Here is a 15,882-nt window from a genome sequence, read left to right as displayed (position 1 = left end):
TCCTGTTAGGAATCCTTGCTACGGGGACAAATGCAGCATGCATCCAGTGGTTTGATACGAGTCCGAAACAAGCCCTTCCCCCTATTTTTTGCTTCTAGGTTTTTTACTTCCTCTCCTCGTGCACCAATGTTTTACGAGCAAACTAAGCCCGTCTGGTAGGGTTTCAGGTTTCGCTTTAGTGTTGAAAGTTAATGGAATCGGAACGGCCCTTAAACGCTTACAGAAGACGCAATGAATGTTAGGACGACCACGATGGTTGGAATGGAAGGCTATTCGACCAGCTGCTGGTTGGATTTTTTGTGCACCTCCCTGTGTGCGAGACTGTTTGGGTGGAAAATGGTAACGGATTGTTTTGCTAAAGAATCGGTAGGCGAATTTTTACACAACTTTGAGCATTTTTGATTTGCTGCTACCGTCAACGCCGACCGAAACGGATTTTAAGATTAGCGCCTTAGTGATTTTTGGATTTTGTTTTTCAGATCATAAAGTTGAATCAATTTTTGGTAGTTGTTTACTTATTAATAAGTTTTTTGTATTATTTACTATGTTTAATACGTTTGTGTATTAGTTGCTTGTGTTCTAATATGTTTTGTTGTGTTCTAACATGTTTTTTTGCGTTCTAATATTATAGAGTGTTAAGTCATTAATTATTTTGCTCGAAAAATAACTTTGAAATCTTGATAATTTTAGTATTTTTGTTATAAAAAAAGTTGAAAAATAATTGAATAATTATTTTGCTATTCTTTAGGTATCCAGCCCTCTAAGCTCGTTCATTTTGTTATCGCCATAATTGGTTTTGAATGCCGTTAGTTAGTCGTTCTTGTTTTTTTATTCTATTACATGTGTCCGTGTTTCCTGACTTCACTGTTCAATATGCTGTAGTTTATACGCGTTCCTTTGTATCTTTCAGCACACAGTTTGAAATGAAATGAAATGTACACTTGTAATGCTCCAATTGTAAATGACCAGAGTTTAGTTAATCATATTGCCTGACAATATAAAGTTTGGGTCACTGACTATTTTGTGTATTCATTAAAACAGGGGTTTCCCGTTTTACAGATTCTTCAAACCTGGACGGATTTAGCTTTGTTTATTTTTATCTAAATGTGCGAGTTTTGTATGCATATCTTTCATTCATCTTTTTCATAAGGCACTTAAACGTTGCAATTATGTTATTTTTGAAGTAATGTTTTGAGCCGTTCTTACTGATATTTCTTCTTCTTCTTGTTTTGCACAATTTCTCTTAGCACTTTTATAGTTATTATAGTTATAGTTTGGTTTTCTTTTTCTTTTTTAATTGCTGTTGTATTGCTGTTTTCTTTGTTCTTTGCTTTCCACCTGTTTGATGTTTCTTGTTTTGTACTTAAAATTGTTTTTACTTGTTTCTTTTACGTAACTTGTTGCACGTGCTTTAGTTCGCATGTTTGTTTTTTTTCTGTTTTAAGAAAGTTATGTTTCGCGTTGAATACGTTTCTGCTACTGCTTCGTTGTCACTGATCGCAGTTTTTTGCTTAGAAATAATCATCGCTCGTTAAAATCACATCAATCGAACATTTAAAAATATTCATTGAAAACGTCCAGTTAACCTAAGCTCACCCCAAGTCCTATCAGAAAGTCTTTACTCTAGCATCTCTAGTCTAACTATACTAATGCTATTCCTTGTAACTAACAGCTTCGATGTGCTAGTAAATTTGTTACTTGATTCTTAGCTTAAAAGTATCAGCATGCATTTGATACACTTGCTGTTTTCTCAATCGAGATGCGAGAGAACCTCTTCATCGGAGAAATATTGAAAATGCGTGGCAATCAGTAGTTCAACCGTGGCATTTAAATAAAAATGTTCGCATTCAAATGGTTTGAGTGTGAGAGAGTGAGGGGGTGTGGTTGTGATGGATGTTCCCGAGCAGACGGGAATATACTATTGCAGTGATTTTTGTTGTAGTTAAAAAATGGGCAAGAAATATTTTAGATTGTACGTTTTGGGAAGTTTTTAAAACACTTATGAATTGGAATTTAATTTGAATTAAAGGATTGCTTTTCAAATCCTACGTTCGAAGCTAGTGAATTAATTTATTAAAAAAATCACACAAATTGAAGACTTAAGGAAGATAAGAAGAAACCATGGATAAGAGCGAATAATTTCACAAGACAAAAAAAATACAGAAAGACAATACTACACTCGGTTGAATTAAATATTGTACGCACCTAGTAAATAAACCTCTTCGAAGGAACCTGACTTTTTCGCTGGGAATTTGCTTTGTCTTAAGAGGGAACGCGTTGTGGAGAGCTCGAATGGAACAAATACCAACGAGAAATATATTTTCAATCACGAAACACGCTTCATTTTGTTTCACGTTCCCAAAATTGGCTCTCACACTGTTTACTCCCACCCCGTTTTACTTGATGATATGACATTATGTTTTTGGGAACCAAATTGTAGCTTTTAAAATACAGTTTTAGTTAAATTGTTTTTTCTTAATTTCATGCTATCAAACATAGTCTCACGCTACTCGTCCAGAAACTTGACCTCTTTTGGTTAACCTACTCGTCATCTTGTAGCTAAATGGAGCACCAGAAAGTGAACCGTGGTTAGTGTATTACATTGACGATTAGTGTCAAACGATTTTTCTTCGGTTTTTTTTTTGTTTTTCGATGGGGAAGGTATTTTACATACGTATATTTCATAGATACATCATAACTTTTTGCGTCACTTGCGTTACCAGCTGCTGGACCAGAATTCCGGTCGTTATTGCATGATTATCGAAAGACGTACCAACTAAACGCTTTCTTTTGATGGCAGGCCTAATGATGACCAGGAAGGGAACGTAATCAATGACCATATTCATAACTTTGGAACTGATTTCATGAACACACGCACACACAAATACCCATAAAAAACTGACCAATGTGTTAGCAAATACGAAGGGCAACTTGCTAGCCGCGCAGTATCGTAACAGCATCATCAGCAATCTTGTGTGCATGTTTTTAAAGATTTTCGTATCCGACCAGGGTTTAAATAATCTTTATGAATCCCTTGCCTCAATCTTGCTAGGTAACTTTCAAGTCCAAACGTATGTTTCCGGCTGTGTGTGTGTGTGATTTTCTGTTTTTGGAGTTCTTTTGCAGTGGGTTTATGCATCTTACGGAAAAGTTTCACATGATTAGGTGTCCCTCGTCTGCACATTTCGCCTTTGCAAATTTCTTCAAAAGGTAGCGCACACCTAAGATATGCAAATTTCTCGTTCTAGTTACTTCAGAGATGGCTTCCAAATTTGCTCCCTTTGCATGGGGAGGAAGGATTAGTAAAACGGCCAAGACATAACATCGACTGGTACAGAGATGCTTCAGAAGGAATGAAACTTTGCTACCAAGCCTGTTTGTGCAAAATGAAATGTGGTCGAGTTGTTGCAATATGAAAGGCAAGATTAGGCGAAATCTTGCCAACTTGCTTTAGTTGTGTTTGTAAACAATACTGCCTAATTGAGCAACCGGAAGTTTTGCTTCCGATGGGCCAAAGATGTCAAAGAAATTTGTATTTTGTGTGCTGTACGTTTTTGAATGCTTGCCTGTTTACTTTAATAGGTTTTTGCACATGTTTCCATAATTATTGCTTTTACCTTTTTGTGACTATTTACGTTCATCTTTGATGTTGCTGTTTTTCTGATTATTGATTGTTTTTGTTATATTCTTTTGAAAATGATTTAATACCACTTGCAGTTTTTTGTTTCATTGTTTGATTTTGAAAAATTTGAGATATGTTTGTGTAAATTAGATATTGTTTTCTTATATAATATTTTCTTCGAAAATAATTTTCTTCTTATGTGACTTGATATGATTTTGAGAAATTCAAATTCATTTTCAAATATTCTCACCCTTTTTGTCGTAGTGTCCGTGATTATGCAGTGCATGTATCAAGATATAGTAACCATCGCCCTTTTTGCTCTCACTCTCACGCACACACAAATTAACCCAGAACAGAAAGTGAGGGGTTGTCCTGTAACTCAAGCAAAAGAAAACATAAATTGCTTCACAGGACATCTTCTGGGCGTAGAAGGTCCTGCTGTTTTGTCGGGCGCTTTTCCACCCACCAGCGATCGGACTGACGCTCTTCAGTAGCTGGCACCAACCTTGCGCCTGTGTGGACAGGGTGTGCAGCAGGTGAAGAAAGTTAAGTTGATAGTGAAGATTGCTGAAGTGCAAATAGCGTAGCCAGTTTCGATTGACGATACGATGCATCGCTCTGTCTTCGCTCGCCGCTGTCGTGTTGAGGGAACCCAACACCGCATTAGGGTGCGAGGTGCAAGTTAAAATAATTTTCCGAAGGAAATTTGTTTGAAGATGACGCCGAGAATGTCGTCTAGGAAATGGGTTTCTGGTATCGTTTTGGGTCCAGAAGGTCGGTTAGTTTTTTTTGTTGCTGTTGCATTTTGTGATGGCCTCATGTTTGGGTGTGCTTGTGTCATTGGTATGTGGAAGATACGATAGAGACAGCACAAAGCTATAGCATTAGGTGCACTTTCTTCTCGCCATCCGCTTTACCGATGTAGGTAGGTGGTGGTACGCTCCAGTGGTCAGGCGCTTTGAGAGGTTAATTAACAAAATAGTTCGTTCGTGCTTGCTATTTTAGTAATAATTTGATTACATTTTCGTGTAGCAGAGGGTAAAAGACGACCCAGTAAGACTGTGTTCTAACGTATGGGTTTGAATGTGAGAAGATTTTGTTGCACGTATGCCGACCACGGTAAACACTACCCATGTCGGTACCAATGTCTTTGCCGGAAATTGTTTCTACCGAAAGGAGTTTCGCGCAATGGTTTTTTGGATTTGGATGTTTTGAGGGTTTGGGTTTGGTTGTTATTTTTGGGAAAAGTAAATTTTGTGTTGTATTTCTATTTTTAAATGTTTATGCTCGTTGGTATCGTTTTTCTGCTGTTAATCGTTAGAGTCGTTTTTAGTACCCATTCATCTACATACACCTTTTTTAGAGCCAATATTGTTTTTAAGGCAGAAGTTTCAATTTTTGACTAGGGATTTTGATTGATTTTGAGATTGAGCTTACAAGGTTATTAATTTTGATTTATTGGGACAAAATGATTTGTTTTTTGAAACTGGCTTTGTTTTTAAATGATTGTATTGATTTTTTTGTTATTGTTTTCATTAATTTTCGTTTGTTTTTCCGTCCTAGTTTTTAAGAGTTTTATGTAAAATATGAGATTTTTTTACAGGTATTCAGTTTTCTTTTGGATTGCATTTTTACGAACTTCGATTTTGTATGTTTTTTTGTTTGATATTTGAATTTGTTCGTTATTTCATGTGTATTTTTCATTGGCTTTTTTAATTTCATGGCTTGTTTTATTATTATTAATTCAAATATTACTCAGTATCAAATATTGTTTGTATACTTTTAAGTGACCTGGGTATTAGTTTAAAAGGCTGGTATTTTTTTTTGAATATTGCTATAATTTGGAAAAACTTTTGATATTGAATTATTGAATTAACTGTTTTTTTGTTTTGTTGAATTCCTGGTTATTCTTCTAAATTGCTGATAAACTAATTGGTTTCAGATTTGAGCCGACCTTTTCATTCCAGAAATGGCTTCCAAATTCGTCTGAACTTCCGTCCAAGAAGGTATTCATTCTCAATGAAGCGTAAAACGGTTGCTCTAAAAGGGGAAGCAGTGATTATAAACAAGGACGATTGAGGGAAGTGTCTACAAGATTTCCTACCAATCATATGCACCCGGAAAAGGGCAGTATCTTTAATAAAATCCCATCGAGAAGTTTAGCGCGATGCGGGTTTTTCTTGTCCAGAGTAGTTAGAGTTAAGCATCAAAGAGAATTTGGGAAAAATCCTCAGCCGAGTGCGTTCGTTTGCCGTTTGCCCCCAAAAATCCGTTTTGCCAAATTATCCGAACATTGCATGTGCCTCGAAATACGAGTCCCCCAAGCTATCATCACGATAGACCAAATTCCGAATAAATTCATTGCTGCTTGTTCGTGTGCGTTTGTGTGTTTCATGTTAATATTTTATAGACACCACGCTTCGATCAAAACCGAAAAATGATTGCAAATTTTGTGGCCCACTAAGCGCTAGTCGGGGTGGTAGGGTTGTTTTGTGGTTTTTATTAATAATTTAGATTATTATCGGTGGTTGCTTTAGGAATTTTACAGCGCATTTTTTTTACAGTTCTTCGTTGGGTTCGAGTTTCATTTTAGCAAAAGAAAACCAATTTTCCTTAGCGTCTCCGGCCGACGTGTCCTGCTAAAAGGGGAGTGGGAATGGAAAATGAATTTTTATCCCTTTCCACGTCTGCAGCTGCGAAGGGGCAGCTGCACACAGTGCGGTCGTACAATCCTTCCTCTGACTAACCGGATAGAATCGTCCGCAACCCCCCTGTTGTACAGCGTTAGCTGGCCTGTGGAAAAACACTGTCCATTCTAGCCCGCCGCATTGCACGCCGATTCGGCGACGCTAGTTTTGCGAGTGGCGTTTTTCAGTGTGCATAATGGTAATGTAAAAAATAAATATACAAGAATCCTGTGCGCGTGTGAAAGATGGATGGTTCTAGTCTCTTGATACGCACAATTTTAGCTATGGGCTTTTTGGTTTGAATCTCAAGGGTTATGATTTCAGATAGTCTTGATCTTAAGTATCAGTTTTGAATAATTAGTGTTTGGTTTTAAACAGCTGTAACTAGTGACGCAAAAAGGGAAGAATTTTCAGTACTTGCTTTTGTGATTTGGGTTAACGTTTTTGTCAGGCTAATTCCTTCCGAGGTTCGAGTTTCTAGCGAGTAGCGAGACGTGTTCGTGACTGATCGCCAGAAAGCTTTAACGCGCGTGCCCCCTTTTTTGTCCCATTTTCAATGACCCTGTCTAGAAAAAGAAAGATTAAAAAAGAAACTATTTTAGTATCGTTTGTTACTTCGACTATTCGTTGCCTACTTCCTCCCACAAGGGAGTAATCTCGCTCTGTTCTGTGTGACCTGTTGCGACTGTCCGCACAGTGGATTGCGGAATAGATGGTATGTTGATTTGGTGGCTCAACCGAGCACAAACAACATGCCTCCTCTTTGCGATACACTGTTCCTTCACCGTGCGGGCAGCATTTGCTATAAACTAGAGTAAGTAATCAGAAACAAAATCAAGAAACTAAATAGGATCGTTACAAAAACTGGATGCCTTCTTTCGCGACTCAAGTATGCATGAACTTAATCGTAAGTGAATGTTTGCTTATGTTTTTGCTATTTAATTTAGCTTTGCAGAAAATTGTACATCGCCCATTTGCTCGAATATGCTACATGCCAAATCGTGCGCTTATGGTTGCCAACAGTTTCATTTTTGGTTTCGATGCCCCTTTCCGTAATAGTGTTTGTGTTTGAGATTTTGTTTGTTCTTCATCGTTTGATTTTTTGTTCGTATCACATTTGGTTTTGTGCCTTGCGTTTGTAAGAAAGAATTCATTTTTCCACGAAAATTTTCCCCCAACAAACCAGCAACGTTTTGTGCATGATGATTCTAACATTCAATTTCAATTGCGATACTGTTTAACAAATAGGAGCCTCATTTGTATCACTTTACAAAAATAAACTCAGTCCAGTTGGTTGTTTATAAATCGGTACTTTTCAACAATGAAATAAATTCGATCAAATATTAACAATTCTTCAGCTAAATGTTTGTGCGAGGGTAAGCGCTTTCTGCCATACCCGAACTGAACTTGGCAGGTTGATTTTTGTTGTTGTATGTGTTACTTTTGGATAAACAAATCAACATTGTTCCAACATCACATTATTGCCATTTTTCTTGTCTATTATCAACTTAATTGATAGCGATTGTTTAGAACAAATTTATATTTCATCACAGTCAAACAAAGAATTATTTCATCTTTTAATTTTCTTCTGTTTTTTGTAAGGTTTAGTGTTGCTTTTCTTTTCTTCTTTTTGGTGCAGCTAATTGATTTAATTTGATATTCACTAAATACAGGCTCAACCTGCAATTCGTTTTGGCTATCATTGTGTGAATTTTTTTCTGTTTTTTTCCTTAACTTTTGTTTTCATGTTTCATGACTATAACAAAATGTTTGCTTTTTAAAATATTTTACTATTTGTTTTTCACATATTTTCATGATTTGGCCACGAATAAGTATAATTATCACATATGAGGTTTCTTCAGCTTGGCTTTATCTGTTTCTGTTCCTTTCTTCTTCATCAAATAACAATTGGATTTCGAGCTTCACCTGGGGAAAGGAGGGCTGGTTTTGCTGGCGATTAAATCATTTAACTAGTTGAATTTACGAGAGGCATTTCGGGGATGGAGGAGGAGGTTTGTCATTGATTTGTGTGTAAAAGTACAATCGTTTAGAACTGAGTTACACGTTACTCGAAACAAAACATTCCAGTTTTTGTTTATTGCTATTGTTTCTTGTTTCTGGCGATTGGGTGCAATGTTGAGTTGTTAAGTAGATCAGTGTTTGTGGTAGTGTTGAATCTCTTGTGTGAGAGAAACAGATAGATGGATCGATAAATCGCACCGTTGGCGACTATATTATTGTAGTTGAATTGGATATCGCCTTTATCGGCAACAAGTTGTATTAATAACTAAAACCTGAGTGAAATATTTCTGTTATCATTTTCATTGGGATGATTGTAAACGTTTGCAGCGGTAAACTAAGTGTTATAATGCTATCAATTCTGTGTCGTGATTGAAAACAGAAGCTTCATCAAAACAAGCCCGGTCAGCTATTACCAATTCTATTACTGCGTTGTTTTTGAGACTCAGTACGTTGAAAAACGGCTTGGCCTACAATTTTCTTTACTGTTTTGGCATGCTGGTGGAATGCTTCAGTTTTTGTTAATTTATATGTGTGCTAAAGTGACTTAAAGTAGGTGTTATTTAAAAACTATGAAATAAAATTGGAGCGATGCATACGTTTGAGTGATAAGAGGTGATTGTGGAATGTTTTTCGTGTTGTGTGATTGTAGATTTTGGGATTTTGGATTTAGTAGACATAGTTTCTTTATGGTTGATTTTTGAGTTGTTTTATAGACTTTTGTTATATCAGTTTTGCTTTTAACTTTTGTTTATCACATTGTTTCGTTTGCTTTCATTAACGGGGTACTATTTAATTTGGAGGCGTTGTTTTGTTTTCTGTGCTCTGTTGCTATCAGAATGTAGATCTTCAGTGAAAAAATAAACGATTTAATCGAGTGATGTGAAAAATAAACAAAACACGTTCATCAGAAATGAAATAAAACAAAAAAAAAATACTTATTTAAAAAATGCCTTGTGCAAACCCAAACAGGAATGCCAAATAGAAGCAGCTGTCGCCCTGTTGCGGGACAATGCCTTGCACGAAAAATGAAAACAATAATATGTGTGGTTATACTTCTCTGCAAGCTTCCTCTGGCGCTTGGAAGCTTTCGCTCGGCCGTCGTCTTCGTCGTTGCTGTCCCACGTTGGTGTCACCCTGCTGTCTCGCTGCAAACACACGCCTGCCACGATGCTGTCAGATGGTTCGCGATGTGCCAGCTGTCTATTTCCCGAAATGCTGCTTACACGATGGCGCTGCTGCTGCTGCTGCTGCTGGTATTATGTTAGACTGTTGGACGGGGAAAACGCTCGGAACATTTTCCCCGTTTGGTTTTAGAATTTTCTCCTCCGCTACCGTTTGCGCTGCCACGTTCGAAGCCAGACGAACTGTTCTGCCCGGAAATTGTCGTAGTATTGGTAGTAGTGTATGCTGTTACTGCGTGCCGAAGAAAATAGGGGAAATAGGGTTTTCCCCAGCCGAACGATGGTGCTTCTTCTCCTCATGGAGAGGTTTGGTGTTTTTGGAACGGAACGCGGCAGCTTAAGATTGTGTACGATTTCTTTTTGCAGGGTTGCGTTTTGTATATAGTTCTTCTCCGTTTTCCGATTGTATGGGTGTATGTGCGAGTGATTTTGGATTTCTTTGTTTTCTTCTTGTTTCGATAGATTTGGTGCGTGAGCAGGCGTGCTGCGTAGGTGACACGTGCTGCATGTCCATATGCCGGTGCTGCGTCTTGGTGTTTAATCTACACCGAAAGACGCTTCGCTGTGGTGTGGTCGAGCATGGCATCTCGACTGTCGTCGCTGTGAAGATGGACAAGATGGCGTATCAATATTTTATTCATTGAATGCTTTCTTCTTCTCTTTCAAAGGCCAGGGGTGAGCTTCTTTTCGCCTTTTTCCTCCATAACTGTGACTTGTGTTCAATGAACATTCTGTTTGAACATTCTTTTGGGTGATTTGAACGAGTTTGATTATTCGGACGTTTCTTTTGTGTTTCTTTTTTCTCTTCCGTTCTTTTTTCTTATGGTTTTGTTGCTCATCTGAAATGTTACGTTCGGCTAACTTGAGATTCTTCTGGAATGAGTTTTCATGTGTGATCTTGTATGTTTCACTCTATTGCCAATGCCTTTGCTGGTCGGTCGATCGGAAAACTGTATCTTTTTCGTGTTTTTTTAAGCGTTAAACATTTGACATGTATTATTTTCGCACGGGATGACTTGTTTGTTTTGTATCTTCTCTTAACGATGCCCATGTTATATTGATTTGTCTTGTTCAAGTTCTTCAAATATGTGCTTATTCGGGTATGAATGATTCCAAACATGATGCTTCGGCTATGAATGTCGGGTTGGTGAGTTCGTTCAACTCCTTCTATCTGTGAAGAGAGAGAAAACAAAACCTATTTTAGTGCTTCTTCAATGCTCAATCAGTGCATAAATTCACTAATTTTCACAAATCATTCGTGTCTAGATCACAATGCGTAGCGAATCATGGTAATTTTTTTTTTCACACAATACAAAATGTTTTTGTGGTAATGTAATAATGTTTTTTACGAAATTGTATTATTAATTTTTCATTATGTTTTCCTCGGCGGCTTATTAAACCATACATAACATAAGAAATATGCAGCATCTGCACCGGCTTATTACCTTGTTTTCCATTGCAAAGTCGGTTCAACGTCACTTTATTCACACCATTTTAGTAGATGTAGCATCAGAACAGAATTTACTATTGCCAAACTAAGTTTCACAAAAATAAGGACCGATTTTTCGATACAGATTTGGCTGCATAGTATGCTGTTTTGCTTCTTTTGTTTTGTGGACATTATATGCTGGTACAAATTTTGCTTCTCTGATTTTTGCACTGTTTTTGCACGAGATGGGTTTGCCGATTTGTTAGTCACATGCGCATCACACTTTCACTGGGCGCACTGATGCTCACTGTCACTGCCACTTCCACTGGGTGCATTGCTTCTTTCTGCGCTAGCGCACTGGAAACTTTGCGCGAACGCACCAACAAAGTCCAACGTTTCCATCGCCGGGCGATCGAAGCGCAGGATATTTGCGCAGCAGAATAAAGTGATGTTGAACGGTAGATGGACTTGAGCGAACTGACCTCCTAGCTCAAACCGAGCTCAGCAGGAAAATGTTTTCTAGCAGCAAAATCATGGTCAAGATCGGAGATCCACGGGGGAAAGCCGGTTTGGCCACTGACTGAAATAGGAGGGGAGGATTAACAACCATCCGCTAGCAGCATCCTTGGCAGCGATCTCGTTCGCTCCCAGCCGGCCGGATGGACTATGGGAGAGAGATGAAAAGTGGCCGCTGGGCACTGCGCGGCGGTTCCTGTTTCTAGAGCCGGTTTTACAGCCACCAAAGGATCTGCACAGGATGCACGGACACCTGGACAAGCGAGTGGACCGCGAGATGCTAACGATTTATTCCGGATTTTTCTCCAACGGTCGCATGAGATGAAATGGGAAGGAACAAGTTTTTCCTGTTGGTTCGTAATTAGGCACAAATGTCCAGATGCAGATGTGCAGGACATTGAGGCTGGGAACGGATGTAAAGGTTGTCTGCATGACACTTTCGGATGCTGCTGTGTGACTCAGATGGATTACCATTGTTGGTGGACGTTATTCGCGCTGTATGGGCGATTTCGAATTTTGTATGTTGTTTTTCCAGATTTGAAAAGCGGAAACATTAACATATTGCTTACAGCCGATGGAAACGGCAATGTTGGACGTTGATTATTAAGTGTAGCATACAAACTTGATACAACTTGAATTGCAACGGAAATGATCTACAGTTGCTTCAAGGATTGGAAATATGCAGCAAAAATACGTTAAGTTCAAGGTTAAATATGTATATGCATTTGAGAAGCCATTTTAGAAATGATGTTTTACCAAGGATGATTTAAACGAATTTTAAAAGATAAAGTCTTGAAGATGTCCTGTTAATATTGTTTCTAGCAAGGAATCTGAATTAAAATGATCACTGTTTATTCTATTAAAAATCATTCAATCTTTTCATTTTAATATGATTTTACCAACTACTATGGCGTTAGTAAGATTTCTTCTTAAAAATTAATTTTTTGTTAATGAATGTTTGAAACATAATGTAATATTGTAAAGAATGATGTATATTAATTACTTGCTAGTTCGGTAACATCAAAATATTATTTAAATAAATGCTATTGACTGGGAAAACTGGCTCAGAATGATGGTTTATAGTGGTGGAAAATTGGATAACTAACGAAAAACCAATATGAAACGTTACAGTTGTATACAAGACATGCTTGCGTACAATGAGTTTAAAGGATGTAACGCACACAGTGTCGTTTTTCTGGTCATTACGGCATTTGTTTTAATGCCTAAATTTTCCATTTCGTACATTAATTAATAGTATATTCATATCACATGAAACTAAACATTGAATATTTTTTTTATTATAGAATGGAAATAGTAACAAAACTATTGAAATTTAACTGAATTTAAATATGTTGTAAACAACCCAAATATTGACAACAACAACATATTTTTTTATAAATTATAATATGTTAAAAATAACCTTAAAACAAATGATTGTAATGATAAATGAAATGCATACGAAAGATAAACAAGCAAAAATTTAATTCAAGTAGTACATTATGGTTATGACTGATTGATGTTATTTCATTTCATTTCATTTCATTTCATTTCATTTATTAATACAATATCCGCCATCAAGGCTAAATAAGGCAGACTTAAAACTAAATAAACCCTAACAAATAAACAAAATAATTCATGAAAAACTAAGCCTAACTAAACTAGTCTAGACCTAGCAAAAAAATTAAAGAAAAAAAAACAAAGGTAGAGCGTAGAGACTATCAAAACTTAATGAAACTTAGAAGAATAATTAAAGAGAATTAGAAGAAAAAATACGGTTACGGAAAGAGTTGAGAGAGGAGTCGAAATCAAAGAGATAGTAAAAGTGGTTAAACAACCTGAAACAGGATAGAATAGGATCATTGAAAGTATAGAGAGTATGACGTGTTTCAATTGACAGAGGATCACGAGGACGAAGGGAACGAGAGGGAACATACAACGAGATGGACGAGAGTAAATCAGGAGCATCAGTATCAGAAAGTAATAAGCCACCAATAAAACATGCCTGAGACACTTGGCGGCGGAAGCTTAAAGAGTGAAGATTGAGTAACTGCAATCGCGTTTCATAGGGAGGTAGTGAGGCAGCACCGAACAAACGACGAAAAGCAACCCTGGTAAAAAGGCGCTGAATGCTTTCAATTCTCGAACAGCCATCAATAGTAGGAGGATACCAGATGATGCTAGCATATTCAAGAAGAGGCCTTACCAGAGCACAATAAAGGTTTCTTAAGAAGCTTTGATCTCTAAAAATAGAGGTAAAACGTAAAATAAACCCAAGAGTTCGATTAGCTTTTAGTAGAACCTCATCAAGCTGCAGTTTAAAGTTAAGACGACTGTCGAGTATAATACCAAGGTCACGGATGGACAAAACACGAGAGAGAGACGAGTTAGAGAGAGTATAGTTAAATGAAATAGGAGAAAGAGAGTGAGAGAAAGAAATAACAGAACATTTATCAGGGCACAAGCGAAGTAAGTTGGATGAACACCAATGAACAAATGCATTAAGGTAATGCTGAAGACTCATACAATCAGAAGAAGAGGACACAGGTAAAAGATTTTGATATCATCCGCATAAAGGAGATGACCATCAGGAGGTAAAACATTACAGACATCATTGATGAACAAAGAAAACAGAAGTGGACTTAGCACACAACCCTGAGGGACACCTGACGTACAAAAAACTCCTCAGATAAGTACGACCCGGTTTTAACCCTGCAAGATCGATTACTTAAGTATGAGGACAGCCAGCTAATAATGCCATCACCAAAACCAAGTTTAGATAGTTTAGCTAATAGTAAAGAGTGGGGCAAACTATCAAATGCAGCATGAAAGTCAGTGTATATTGCATCAAGTTGGGTACCTGCCTCAAAAGATCTGAAAATATTGGTAACAAAAGACATGAGATTAGTAGAAGTAGACCTACCAGGTATAAACCCATGCTGTTTAGGGCTAATAGCGGAACTACAACTATGAAGTATGGTTGGAAAGATACATAGCTCAAAAGTTTTGGCTGTGGCACATGTTTGAGTTATCCCACGATAATTAGAGACAATGCTACGGCATCCTTTTTGTGTACCGGAAAAAGCCAACAGGATTTCCAAAGAGCAGGAAAGACCCCGAGAGAAAGTGAAAGGTTGAAAATTTTAGCAAGGTGTGGAGCAAGCACGTCCTTACAGTTTATTAAAACTGAGGCAGGAATGCCATCTGGACCAGGAGTAAAAGAACGTTTCAACCCAAATAACACCTGTACAACTGTTTCAGAGCTAACCGAAATATCGGAGAGATTAATTAAGTTCTCTGGCGTGTAGAGTAGCCCACCCTCAATAAGGTTAGGGTCACTAACCGGTGGCTCAAACATTTGGGAAAAATGTGCAGAGAATAGCTCACAGATCTCAACAGGCGTAGAGGCAGTTCGAGAATCAAGTACCATTTCATTAGGTAACGTATTGCACCCTCTTCGAATCCTAACAAATTGCCAGAAGGATGCTGGATCAGAACGGAAACGCGATTGCAGTCTACTCGAATAGGCCTCAAAACAAGCCCTGTTGTATAGTCGATGCGCAGAGGCAGCGTACTTAAATAAACGAAAGTTGAAAGCAGATCGGTTCAGACGATACCTCCTAAGATATTTCATTCTATCCTTTTTCAGGTTGCGAAGAGTACGATTGGACCAGGGAGGATTAGGAGGGGAACGAAAAATAGGTGTACATGAAAGGAGTGCAGAGGTTAACAAAGCATTAAACGATTGGACAGCCTCGTCGACCGATGTACATTGATAAAAAAAAAGACCAGTCGGCACGAGATAGAATAGAATTAAGTTTACGATAGTCTGTAAGACGAAAATTATAACGAACACTCAATGAATTAGTAGCAGAAGGCAATTCATTCCTAACCCTACTAGCCCTAAATAAAGAAGACGGTAACGCAATTTCCAGAGCAGGATGATGGGCATCCTGGGGCAGGAGCAGTGACGAAGCAGGATACACAGAAGAACAAGCAGCAGCAGCAGAGTTAGAGAGCACCAGGTCCAGATAATGATTTGAATGGTTATGCACCCCGTTCAGCTGATAGAGTTCATGCAAATTTAACACATCCAAAAAGCAGGAACTGGATGAATTCAAAGAGATATGAGGCACATAATGTCTCATAGGTAAAGATGAATCTGACCTTACTGCGGCTGCAGGCGACCACCCTAACGCCGGTTGATTGAAGTCGCCAAGAAGGATAAGATGATCATTCGGTTTCATATGCATGTATGCATCGCTGATGAAAGCAGAAAGGGATTCGAAATAGTTGCGGTCGCTGCTCAAATACGGTGGCACATAAACAATCCCCACATAAAGACGAAACTTAGGAAAAGAAACACGAATACATAAAGCTTCAAGCGTAGGTTGATTCATGTTAAGTGCCACAGACGGATAACGACTG

The 15,882-nt window shown here is 37.9% G+C and overlaps 1 long non-coding RNA gene across 1 annotated transcript; it reads right to left on the bottom strand.

The window, feature by feature from the left end:
* Positions 1-1,427: 1,427 nt before the first annotated feature.
* Positions 1,428-11,399, bottom strand: LOC120896212. Its single transcript, XR_005738410.1, has 2 exons — positions 10,958-11,399; positions 1,428-10,683 (listed from the first exon to the last, which is right to left on the bottom strand). It is a non-coding gene; the product is annotated as an uncharacterized LOC120896212 (long non-coding RNA).
* Between the last annotated feature and the right edge of the window lie 4,483 nt (positions 11,400-15,882).

This window comes from Anopheles arabiensis, chromosome 2 (genome assembly GCF_016920715.1).
Source record: "Anopheles arabiensis isolate DONGOLA chromosome 2, AaraD3, whole genome shotgun sequence".
NCBI classification, from domain to species: Eukaryota; Metazoa; Arthropoda; class Insecta; order Diptera; family Culicidae; genus Anopheles; species Anopheles arabiensis.
This window is presented reverse-complemented; position numbering and strand designations above follow the sequence as displayed.